Source organism: Lactuca virosa, chromosome 4, assembly GCF_052849685.1.
Source record: "Lactuca virosa cultivar CGN04683 chromosome 4, Lactuca_virosa_CGN04683_v6, whole genome shotgun sequence".
In the NCBI taxonomy this organism is placed as follows: Eukaryota; Viridiplantae; Streptophyta; class Magnoliopsida; order Asterales; family Asteraceae; genus Lactuca; species Lactuca virosa.
The window spans coordinates 443949085-443961587 of record NC_136429.1 but is presented as its reverse complement, the minus strand read 5'-3'; the positions used below and the strand labels follow the sequence as shown (position 1 = coordinate 443961587).

The window sequence follows — 12503 nt, the reverse complement described above, 5'->3', positions numbered from 1 at the left end:
GAGTATCCGTTCCCCAATTCATTGCTTGATACATCGTCTGATCGCAAGTACTATTAACATGCGAAAGGATGACGATAAGGTCCCTACTCTTGACATTTTCTACATGTGGAGCATTATCACTCCCGATGTTTTCTGCAATTTGCCATATTTCTTGGCAAAATATTTAGCAGAGGGGGCGGTCAAGGAGCGGATCACTTCAAAAATCAACGGGGGCATGTTTGTGACGAAGCTTGCAAGAACGTATGGGATTTTGTACCAAGGGGAAGCTCGGATGTTGACCATGATTCCTACTCCTCCTTTCAGCACCACTCTATTTAGGAGAGCAAGAATCGTGGAGGATTTTGGTGGGGGCATTTTAGCATCCCTAATGCGGATGAGGTGTTGGTACCAGAGGAGCCAGGAATAAGGGTAAGGAAAAGAAGGGAGCAAGTCCGGGAAGACCCACCGGTCATTCCGGTGGATGAAGAGTTACCCATGGATTGGTACAACATTGAGGCAAGAAGGTACCAAGACGACCTTGGGAGAAGCATGAACTATAACAACGAGTCATTTGTTTATTTATTTAAACAAATGAATATCGCACCAAGGCCCGGACCCGGATTTCCCTATGTGCCAAGTTGGGAGGAGAGAGTGCAAGCAAGAAGGAACCAAGCTAGTGCAAGTGGAGCGGGAGGAATTTAGGAAGAAGATGAGGATTGAGATCTATCCTTTTTATTTGTTGGGTTGTGTTAAAACAATTTTTATTTGTTTGGTTGTTTTTTTTTTTTTTTGGTTTGTTCAACTTTTTAAGTAGGATGTTTATTGTTTGTTTTTCCTTTTTATTACTTGTGTTTGCTGATTCCTTTCTGAATTAGGATAAGGGTATGCATGCAAAGGGTCTAGAGAGTGAAAGAGTAGTGGGAAGAATCGAGTCTAGGCAAGAGAGGAAATAAAGTTTAGAGTTCAAATATCGAGTCCGGGTAGGAAGATGGTTAAAGAGTGTCTAATTATTGAACAAAAATGAGCATAAGTGTCATTTTGATGTTACTTCAGTACACCGAAAAGCGGACTCAAAGCAGAAGGCAAATTTTTCCATACAACGTCGTACTCGCCGAGTGCACATCTCGGACTCGACAAGTCGGAGCACAATCTCACGACTTTTGCCAATTTTGCGCTACAGCTGACTTCCATTTCACCTCTAAAGTTGATGATTTGATGATATTCTCTTGAAAATTAATTCCTGAAGATTTCCGTAAGCTTTTCCTACATTTTTGAGCTTAGCTACACGAGATTTGACACCCAAGGCATGGATGAGCTGTTCCCATGTCTAAAGTCAATTGAAGATGGAGCTTAACATGAAGAAGATCAACCTCGCCACTACTATCCCAGGGGAGTTTGTTCCAATTCCCTCTTTATTTTATTGTTCTTTATCATGCATAGTATGCAATGGGGACATTGCATAAATTAAGTGTGGGGTAGGGGTTGGTTACATAATTTTAGTTAAAATTTTGAAATTTTTGCATAAATGAAAATTGCTAGGATTAATCTAGATAATATTGGTAAAAGCAATTAGGAAATCATGCTAAGTGTTATGTTTGATGATTGCATGAAGACCCAAATGTTTAGTTGAGCCTATATACATTATAATGCATTTGTGGCCTCCTTTATTCTAGTGAAATCATGGGACAAAAACACAACCTCGCTTAGTTTGAGGGATGCAATATGTTTAGCATCGTGTACTAGAAATGTATCCAGGAAAAATTTTATCTTTAATCAATAAAGGTTGAAGTTGAGCGCCCCTGCTTAAGCATGTAGGATTTGAGAGAACAGAAAAAAAAAGTGACTTACATGAAAAAAAAAGAGAGAATTACAAGAAAAGTTGTAAGAATTTTGGAGCAATCAAAGTGCAGATCAAAAGATCGAAATTCCGAAAAATCGAAAATGATGAAGATACCAAGAATCATAAAGGTGGTGAATTCAAAGAAATAAAGATCAAGTTATCAAAGAGTGAAGAATTCCAAAAATAGCTCCATAGTGATATCGAAAAAGTTGTAATTGTCTAGATTATGTATGCTTGGGTTGCTCAACCAAAAATACCTTGAGGCTAGGAGGTTTTCTGCGGATGGATTCGGAGGGATGCATAAAATGAGCATTGTTCAAAATAAGTGGAGGAGTGTTTATGAGGATTGTTTTCTGAAAACTATAAATAGAGGTGAATTCTGAACCAAAAACTCTCTCTGGCTTTTGGGAAGATTACTTGGCGACTAAGGAGACTGTTGGAGACCTAAACAACGTGAGAAAAACCCTAATCCTCAATTCTAAGAAGATTAAGGAAACTTAGGTTTAATTTTCCACTTACCTTTGAATAGAACTATGTTAAACTTGTTTGAATTCGTTTTTAGGTTTTTATCTACTGTTATTATGAACTAATTTCGTTAGTTTCTGTTTAGGGTAGACAAGTTTGCTCTATGGATTAATTTACTCTTTTGATTAATTGTTATGTGGTGAATCTTGTTAAATTAAGCTTGTTAAAGACCCTTATGCATTAACCATAACTATTTTATGTTAATTGCTAAGTAATTAAGCTGCATGAACATCTCTTAATTGCTTATCTCATATGATTTATGTGAACACATTGCTATATGCCTAGGAATAGTGAATATGAAACTAGGATTGACTAGAGAATGGGTAAATTAATGTGTGAGCTTGTGTGATACACCATCAACAAGATGGTTAATTGAATCACCAATTTAATTAGCTAATTACAAGTCTTATTTAACCCGAATAATTAAACTAGGAAATTTATTACTTTAACCACTTGATCACTGCTTAAATTAATTTATTTTCTAAGGATTGGTAATAACAAATGTGAATCTAATCACCTTAGTCGGTAACCAATAACAATTAATCCATTGCATTACCATAAAAGTTAACCATAGGAGTAAATGAATCGAACCTAAACAGAAACCCTTTTGATCATTGAATTTAGTTGGTTTTTATGTGTTTTCAGCTATTAGTTGATTAGTTAAGTCTTCGTTAAGTTTCTATTCTTGCAAAACTAGAGAAATTCTATTTTACTAATTGTTTTAGATAATTCTAGTAGTTAGATTAATTTATGTTCCCAGAATTCGATACCCTACTTGCTAATTCATATTACCAATTGACAGGTCCACTACCTTTTGTGTGTCAAATTCATAAATTAAAAGTAGGATAAAACTAGTTAGTTTAACACACATCAACTTTTTGGCACCGTTGCCGGGGAGAATTACAAGAAAAGTTGTAAGAATTTTAGAGCAATCAAAGTGAAGATCAAAAGATCGAAATTCCGAAAAATCGAAAATGATGAAGATACCAAGAATCATAAAAGTGGTGAATTCAAAGAAATAAAGATCAAGTTATCAAAGAGTGAAGAATTCCAAAAATAGCTCCATAGTGGTATCGAAAAAGTTGTAATTGTCTAGATTATGTATGCTTGGGTTGCTCAACCAAAAATACCTTGAGGCTAGGAGGTTTTCTGCGGATGGATTCGGAGGGATGCATAAAATGAGCATTGTTCAAAAGAAGTGGACGAGTGTTTATGAGGATTGTGAGTATTTAGAATTGACGGGGGTCCTTAGGAAAAGTTTTAGACACAAATGCATGCGTTGCGGTCTTGGCATAATGGTTATGTTTAATTAGGATTGTCTTATGTAGTATTATTATGTTAAAATTCAGTTTTGCTTGGGGGAAAGCAAAAGTCAAGTGTGGGGTATTTTGATATGTGCATATTTAGCTATATATTTAGTATAGATTTTTATTATTTATTGGCTAATTATTTTCAATTTATGGACAAAAGGTGCTTAATTGTGTTTAAATTGTATTTTCAGTCCAAAAGATATGCACGAAAGCAAAAGGACGCAGGAGATGCATTCGGAAGCTCAGGAATTGAAGAAAGAAGAAAAAGAGCCAAAATCATGAAGTACTCGGCGAGTAGGGACGTCTACTCGACGATTAGGCACGAATGTTCGCGAAGCAATACACAAAGTCCTTGCCGCATACGGATTCTACGAAGGGACTCGGCGAGTCGGTGTGCTACTCAACGAGTAGCCTCTGTTTTCTGAAAACTATAAATAGAGGTGAATTCCGAACCAAAAACTCTCTCTGGCTTTTGGGAAGATTACTTGGCGACTAAAGAGACTGCTGGAGACCTGAAGAACGTGAGAATAACCCTAATCCTCAATTCTAAGAAGATTAAGGCAACTTAGGTTTAATTTTCCACTTACCTTTGAATAGAACTATGTTAAACTTGTTTGAATTCTTTTTTAGGGTTTTATCTACTGTAATTATGAACTAATTTCGTTAGTTTCTGTTTAGGGTAGACAAGTTTGCTCCTATGGATTAATTTACTCTTTTGATTAATTGTTATGTGGTGAATCTTGTTAAATTATGATTGTTAAAGACCCTTATGCATTAACCATAACTATTTTATGTTAATTGCTAAGTAATTAAGCTGCATGAACATCTCTTAATTGCTTATCTCATATGATTTATGTGAACAGAGTTCTATATGCCTAGGAATAGTGAATATGAAACTAGGATTGACTAGAGAATGGATAAATTAATGTGTGATCTTGTGTGATACACCATCAACAAGAGGTTAATTGAATCACCAATTTAATTAGCTAATTACAAGTCTTATTTAACCCGAATAATTAAACTAGGAAATTTATTACTTTAACCACTTGATCACTGCTTAAATTAATTTATTTTCTAAGGATTGGTAATAACAAATGTGAATCTAATCACCTTAGTCGGTAACCAATAACAATTAATCCATTGCATTACCATAAAAATTAACCATAGGAGTAAATGAATCGAACCTAAACAGAAACCCTTTTGATCATTGAATTTAGTTGGTTTTTACGTGTTTTCAGCTATTAGTTGATTAGTTAAGTCTTAGTTAAGTTTCTAGTCTTGCAAAACTAGAGGAAACCCCTCTATTTTATTAATTGTTTTAGATAATTCGAGTAGTTAGATTAATTTCCGTTCCCTGAGTTCGATACCCTACTTGCTAATTCATATTACCAATTGACAGGTCCACTGCCTTTTGTGTGTCAAATTCATAAATTAAAAGTAGGATAAAACTAGTTAGTTTAACACACATCAAGTTTTTGGCGCCGTTGCCGGGGAGAATTACAAGAAAAGTTGTAAGAATTTTGGAGCAATCAAAGTAAAGATCAATAGATCGAAATTCTGAAAAATCTAAAATGATGAAGATACCAAGAATCATAAAAGTGGTGAATTCAAAGAAATAAAGATCAAGTTATCAAAGAGTGAAGAATTCCAAAAATAGCTCCATAGTGGTATCGAAAAAGTTATAATTGTCTAGATTATGTATGTTTGGGTTGCTCAACCAAAAATACCGTGAGGCTAGGAGGTTTTCTGCGGATGGATTCAGAGGGATGCATAAAATGAGCATTGTTCAAAAGAAGTGGACGAGTGTTTATGAGGATTGTGAGTATTTAGAATTGAGGGGGGTCCTTAGGAAAAAATTTAGACACAAATGCATGCGTTGCGGTCTTGGCATAATGGTTGTGTTTAATTGGGATTGTCTTATGTAGTATTAGTATGTTAAAATTCAGTTTTGCTTGGGGGCAAGAAAAAGTCAAGTGTGGGGTATTTTGATATGTGCATATTTAGCTATATATTTAGTATAGATTTTTATTATTTATTGGCTAATTATTTGCAATTTATGGACAAAAGGTGCTTAATTGTGTTTAAATTGTTTTTCAGTCCAAAAGATATGCTCGGAAGCAAAAGGACGCAGGAGATGCATTCGGAAGCTCGGGAATTGAAGAAAGAAGCAAAAGAGCCAAAATCATGAAGTACTCGGCGAGTAGGGACGTCTACTCGACGAGTAGGCACGAATGTTCGCGAAGCAATACAAAAAAGTCTTTGCCGCATATGGATTCTTCGAAGGGACTCGGCGAGTCGATGTGCTACTCAATGAGTAGCCTCTGTTTTCTGAAAACTATAAATAGAGGTGAATTCCGAACCAAAAACTCTCTCTGGCTTTTGGGAAGATTACTTGGCGACTAAGGAGACTGCTGGAGACCTAAAGAACGTGAGAAAAACCCTAATCCTCAATTCTAAGAAGATTAAGGCAACTTAGGTTTATCAGTGGAGAATAGCTCCTAGCCTTATTCTAAGAAGGCGGTAATGGAGTCTTTCGAGATAAGACTGAGGCTTATTTTTTCTTCGTCGTACGGTTCTTAGTAGTAGGTCAATCTATGTCTGTCCTTTCAGCTTCGATTGTTTTTTAGGTTTTTATCTACTATAATTATGAACTAATTTCGTTAGTTTCTGTTTAGGGTAGACAAGTTTGCTCCTATGGATTAATTTACTCTTTTGATTAATTGTTATGTGGTGAATCTTGTTAAATTATGCTTGTTAAAGACCCTTATGCATTAACCATAACTATTTTATGTTAATTGCTAAGTAATTAAGCTGCATGAACATCTCTTAATTGCTTATCTCATATGATTTATGTGAACAGATTTCTATATGCCTAGGAATAGTGAATATGAAACTAGGATTGACTAGAGAATGGATAAATTAATGTGTGAGCTTGTGTGATACACCATCAACAAGAGGTTAATTGAATCACCAATTTAATTAGCTAATTACAAGTCTTATTTAACCCGAATAATTAAACTAGAAAATTTATTACTTTAACCACTTGATCACTACTTAAATTAATTTATTTTCTAAGGATTGGTAATAACAAATGTGAATCTAATCACCTTAGTCGGTAACCAATAACAATTAATCCATTGCATTACCATAAAAATTAACCATAGGAGTAAATGAATCGAACCTAAACAGAAACCCTTTGATCATTGAATTTAGTTGGTTTTTACGTGTTTTCAGCTATTAGTTGATTAGTTAAGTCTTAGTTAAGTTTATAGTCTTGCAAAACTAGAGAAAACCCCTCTATTTTACTAATTGTTTTAGATAATTCGAGTAGTTAGATTAATTTCTGTTCCCTGAATTCGATACCCTACTTGCTAATTCATATTACCAATTGACAGGTCCACTGCCTTTTGTGTGTCAAATTCATAAATTAAAAGTAGGATAAAACTAGTTAGTTTAACACACATCAAGTTTTTGGCGCCGTTGCCGGGGAGAATTACAAGAAAAGTTGTAAGAATTTTGGAGCAATCAAAGGGAAGATCAAAAGATCGAAATTCCGAAAAATCGAAAATGATGAAGATACCAAGAATCATAAAGGTGGTGAATTCAAAGAAATAAAGATCAAGTTATCAAAGAGTGAAGAATTCCAAAAATAGCTCCATAGTGGTATCGAAAAAGTTGTAATTGTCTAGATTATGTATGCTTGGGTTGGCGTCGTTGTAGTATAGTGGTAAGTATTCCCGCCTGTCACGTGGGTGACCCGGGTTCGATCCCCAGCAACGACGCCAAAAACTTGATGTGTGTTAAACTAACTAGTTTTATCCTACTTTTAATTTATGAATTTGACACACAAAAGGCGGTGGACCAGTCAATTGGTAATATGAATTAGCAAGTAGGGTATCGAACTCAGGGAACGGAAATTAATCTAACTACTCGAATTATCTAAAACAATTAGTAAAATAGAGGGGTTTTCTCTAGTTTTGCAAGACTAGAAACTTAACTAAGACTTAACTAATCAACTAATAGCTGAAAACACGTAAAAACCGACTAAATTCAATGATCAAAAGGGTTTCTGTTTAGGTTCGATTCATTAACTCCTATGGTTAATTTTTATGGTAATGCAATGGATTAATTGTTATTGGTTACCGACTAAAGTGATTAGATTCACATTCGTTATTACCAATCCTTAGAAAATAAATTAATTTAAGCAGTGATCAAGTGGTTAAAGTAATAAATTTCCTAGTTTAATTATTCGGGTTAAATAAGACTTGTAATTAGCTAATTAAATTGGTGATTCAATAAACCTCTTGTTAATGGTGTATCACACAAGCTCACACATTAATTTACCAATTCTCTAGTCAATCCTAGTTTCATATTCACTATTCCTAGGCATATAGCAATGTGTTCACATAAATCATATGAGATAATAAATTAAGAGATGTTCATGCAGCTTAATTACTTAGCAATTAACATAAAATAGTTATGGTTAATGCATAAGGGTCTTTAACAAGATTCACCACATAACAATTAATCAAAAGAGTAAATTAATCGATAAGAGCAAACTTGTCTACCCTAAACAGAAACTAACGAAATTATTTCATAATTACAGTAGATAAAAACCTAAAAACGAATTCAAACAAGTTTAACATAGTTCTATTCAAAGGTAAGTGGAAAATTAAACCTAAGTTGCCTTAATCTTCTTAGAATTGAGGATTAGGGTTCTTCTCACGTTCTTCAGGTCTCCAGCAGTCTCCTTAGTCGCCAAGTAATCTTCCCAAAATCCAGATAGAGTTTTTGGTTCGGAATTCACCTCTATTTATAGTTTTCAGAAAACAGAGGCTACTCGTTGAGTAGCACACCGAATCGCTGAGTCCCTTCGTAGAATCCGTATGCGGCAAGGACTTTGTGTATTGCTTCACGAACATTCGTGCCTACTCGTCGAGTAGACGTCCCTACTCTCCGAGTACTTCATGATTTTGGCTCTTTTTCTTCTTTCTTCAATTCCCGAGCTTCCGAATGCATCTCCTGCGTCCTTTTGCTTCCAAGCATACCTTTTGGACTGAAAATACAATTTAAACACAATTAAGCACCTTTTGTCCATAAATTGCAAATAATTAGCCAATAAATAATAAAAATCTATACTAAATATATAGCTAAATATGCACATATCAATGCTCGTTGCTCAAAAGTCACAATCCAAGTCCAAAGCCCATGCCAAATTCCCTAAACATAACTCGGGGACTAAAAACTCCAAAAATCACGGATTTTGTAGGCACTCTGTGCTTCGGAACAAGATAAAAAATGGTATATTGATAGTGCTTTTTTCATGCACATGACTGGGCAGAAAGACTTTTTGCATGATCTAAAGCTCGCTCCTAACACTGGTTACGTGACATTTGACAACAACTCAAATTCACAAATTCGAGGTTATGGCATCCTGACCAACGAAAATTTCTCTGTCTCCAATGTGGCATATGTAGCTGATCTCAAACATAGCCTGATTAGTGTAGCTCAACTCACTGACACAAACCGAATAGTTGAATTCTACAAAAAGCATAGCTACGTCATGACAGAAGACCGGAAAGAATGTCTAATCAAATCAGATCGCATCAAAAACATGTATCCATTAGACATCAACATGATCATCGGAAAGCCTCAACTCTGTCTTCTTTCAAAGGTTGTTCCTAACGTTAGTTGGTTATGGCATCGGAGGCTCGCTCATCTCAACATTCGATACATGAATGATCTTGTTTCTGGTGAAATGGTCCAAGGTCTTCTATTCCTCAAATTCAAAAAAGATCATCTATGTGCTGCATGTGAATGTAGGAAGCAATAAAAGAAAGGTCATCCTATAATTATTGAAAAGTCAATTTCATAACCATTAGAACTTCTTCACATTGAACTTTGTGGACCATCCACCGTAGAAAGTCTGTATAACAAAAAGTACATTCTTGTGATTGTTGATGACTACACAAGGTTCACATGTGTCTTCTTCCTTAGGCTAAAATCCGAAACATCCTCAGAACTTATTAATTTCATCAAAAGAATTGAACTTCTTTTCGAACTTCATGTTAGAAGAATCCGATGTGACAATGGCTCGGAAATCACCAATGTTACCATTGAGAAATTCCTCTCCGAAAAAGGCATCGACCACAATTTCTCTGCTCCCTACACTCCTCAACAAAACAGTGTGGTTGAAAGAAGAAACCAAAAACTCGTTGAAGCCGCTCGATCAATGCTAAACATTGCAAATATTCCTCTCTATCTTTGGGTTGAAGTCGTGTCCATTGCCTGCTTCACTCAAAACCGAAGCATCATTAATCTTCATCTCAACATGACACCGGATGAAGCCATGAATGGTCGCAAGCTGAGTATCTCGTTCTTACATGTTTTCGACTGCAGATGCTTAATGAAAAACAACCATGATCAACTCACCAAGTTTCAACCCAAAGCCGATGAAGCAATCTTTTTGGGATACTCAGCCAAATCCAAAGCCTACAGAGTTCTAAATCCTCAAACTCGTGTAATTGAGGAAAGATTTTATGTCACTTTTGATGAAAATTTTGTTTGGAATTCTGGTCCATCTCATGTTACAACTCACATCATGGAGTCTGATGCTCCACCACCTGGGTATCCGAATTCCCAAGTCATCTATGAAGTCGACTTCAAAATCCTGTTTGGACCTTTAGAAACTGCTCTTGACTCGGAATCTCGATCAAGACCATCCTCGTCACCTGTCGCTCCAATTTCTCAAAATGTTTCTGGTCTGACACCCTCATTTCCTCCATTTGATTCCGATCCATTTCAACCTTATCTGGTTGAGGGGGAGAATGGTCATCCTTCCCTCAAATCAAATGTTGATGGATTTCAAGATGCAGCAGACCAATTCGCTGAATTTGATCCCATTCCGAACAACAACGAAGATGATGCTAACTTCTTAGACTTTCCGAACGATGACATCGACATATCCACTTAAGAAGTTCAGCGGGAGCATCATCCTCTAATTCAAATTGTTCAAGGGGAGCAACACAACCCCATTGTTGATTTCGGATCATCTGTTGCACAAGAACTTTCGAGATTACACATTTGGATAAAGGATCATCCTCCAAATCAAGTCATTGGAAATCTCAACATTGGTGTTCAAACTCGTTCTGCTACCAATATCCAAAATGAGTGTCACTTCTCAGCATTCATTTCAATGGTTGAACCAAAATCCATCAAGGAAGCTTTAGAACATGCTAATTGGATTACATCCATGCAAGAAGAATTAGCAAAATTTTATAGAAATGAAGTGTGGACTCTTGTCCCTCCTCCTCAGGATCACCCTATTGTTGGCACAAGATGGTTCTTCCGAAACAAGCTCGACGACGTCAGAGTTATAATAAAAAACAAAGCGAGATTGTTGGACAAAGGATTCACTCAGATCGAAGGACTCGATTACGAAGAGAATTTCGCTCCTGTCACTCGTCTTGAAGCCAACCGAATCTTTCTCGCTTATGCAGCTCACAAAGGCTTCAAAGTTTACCAAATGGACATTAAAAGTGTCTGTCTCAACAGTGAATAGAGTATATAGATTGATGAGACTCTTCTAGCACTATGTCTCTTAGATTGTTAACCCTTAGAATCCAAACTTTGTTCTTAAAGTAGCGTACTTTGCCGGGTTAGGTTTTGAATCTGACTTCTAAACCATGAAAAGTTTCACCTTGTTGATTTTCCTTGTCAAAGCATTCTCTTAAGTGTTAATGATTTGAGATTTCAAGCTTCTTTGTACCACTATTCCCAAAGCTCGCACTCAAGAAGGTTTCACTTTTTCCTTCCTGGTAAGTGCATATGCCACCACGTTAGCCTTACATGGGTGGTATCGTATTTCACAGTCATAATCGTTAAGCAACTCTACCCATCTCGTTTGTTATATATTTAACATTATCTGATCTAGAATATTCTTAAGACTTTTGTGGTCAGTATAAATGGTGCACTTATTACCATACAAGTAGTGTCTCCAAATCTTAAGAGCAAACATTATTACCCCAAGCTCTAGATCATGGGTTGTATAATTCTTCTCATGCGACTTATGCTATCTGGAAGCATATGCAATAACCTTGGTGTTCTGCAGCAACACACAACGTAAACCGTGGTGAGATGCATCACAATACACCATGAAGTTCTCTGATCCTTCTTGTAATGCTATAATTAGTTTATTGCACAACTTTTTCTTTAGAATCTGAAAAGATTTCTCATGTTGTTTTACCCAAAGAAATTTCTTGTCCTTTTAATTCAGGGATATTAATGGTTGATCAATCTTCGAAAATTTTTAAATGAAGCGTCTGTAGCACCTGGCTAATCCCAAAAATTGTCATATTTTAGTTAGGGTCTTTGGTGATTCCTATTTCTTAAGCGTCTCAATTTTTGTCGAATCTACATGGATTCCTTTTTCACCAACGACGTGGCTAAGAAAATGTACTTCTCGAATCCAAAGTTCACATTTACTGAACTTGGCATACAGTTTCTGCTCCTTTAGTAGCTCCAACACTAGCTTCAGATGTTGCCCATGATCCTCCTTGGTTCGCAAGTAGATGAGTATGTCATCAATAAACACGATCACGAACTTATCTAGGTACGGTCTACAAACTCTGTTAATCAAATCCATAAATACAGCTGGCATGTTCGTTAGTCCAAAAGGCATGACTAAGAACTCATAGTGTTTGTAACGGGTCCTAAATGTTGTCTTAGGAAATTCCTCTTCATGAACCCTCGGTTGATGATACCCAGACCAAAGGTCTATTTTTGAAAAATACGAAGCACCTTATAACTGATCGAACAAGTCATCTAATTGAGGAAGAGTATATCGATTT

General features: G+C 36.0%; 1 pseudogene; it reads left to right on the top strand.

The window, feature by feature from the left end:
• The first annotated feature begins 10849 nt into the window (after window positions 1-10849).
• Window positions 10850-11215, top strand: LOC145106699 (putative mitochondrial protein AtMg00820 pseudogene; annotated as a pseudogene).
• The last annotated feature ends 1288 nt before the right edge of the window (window positions 11216-12503 follow it).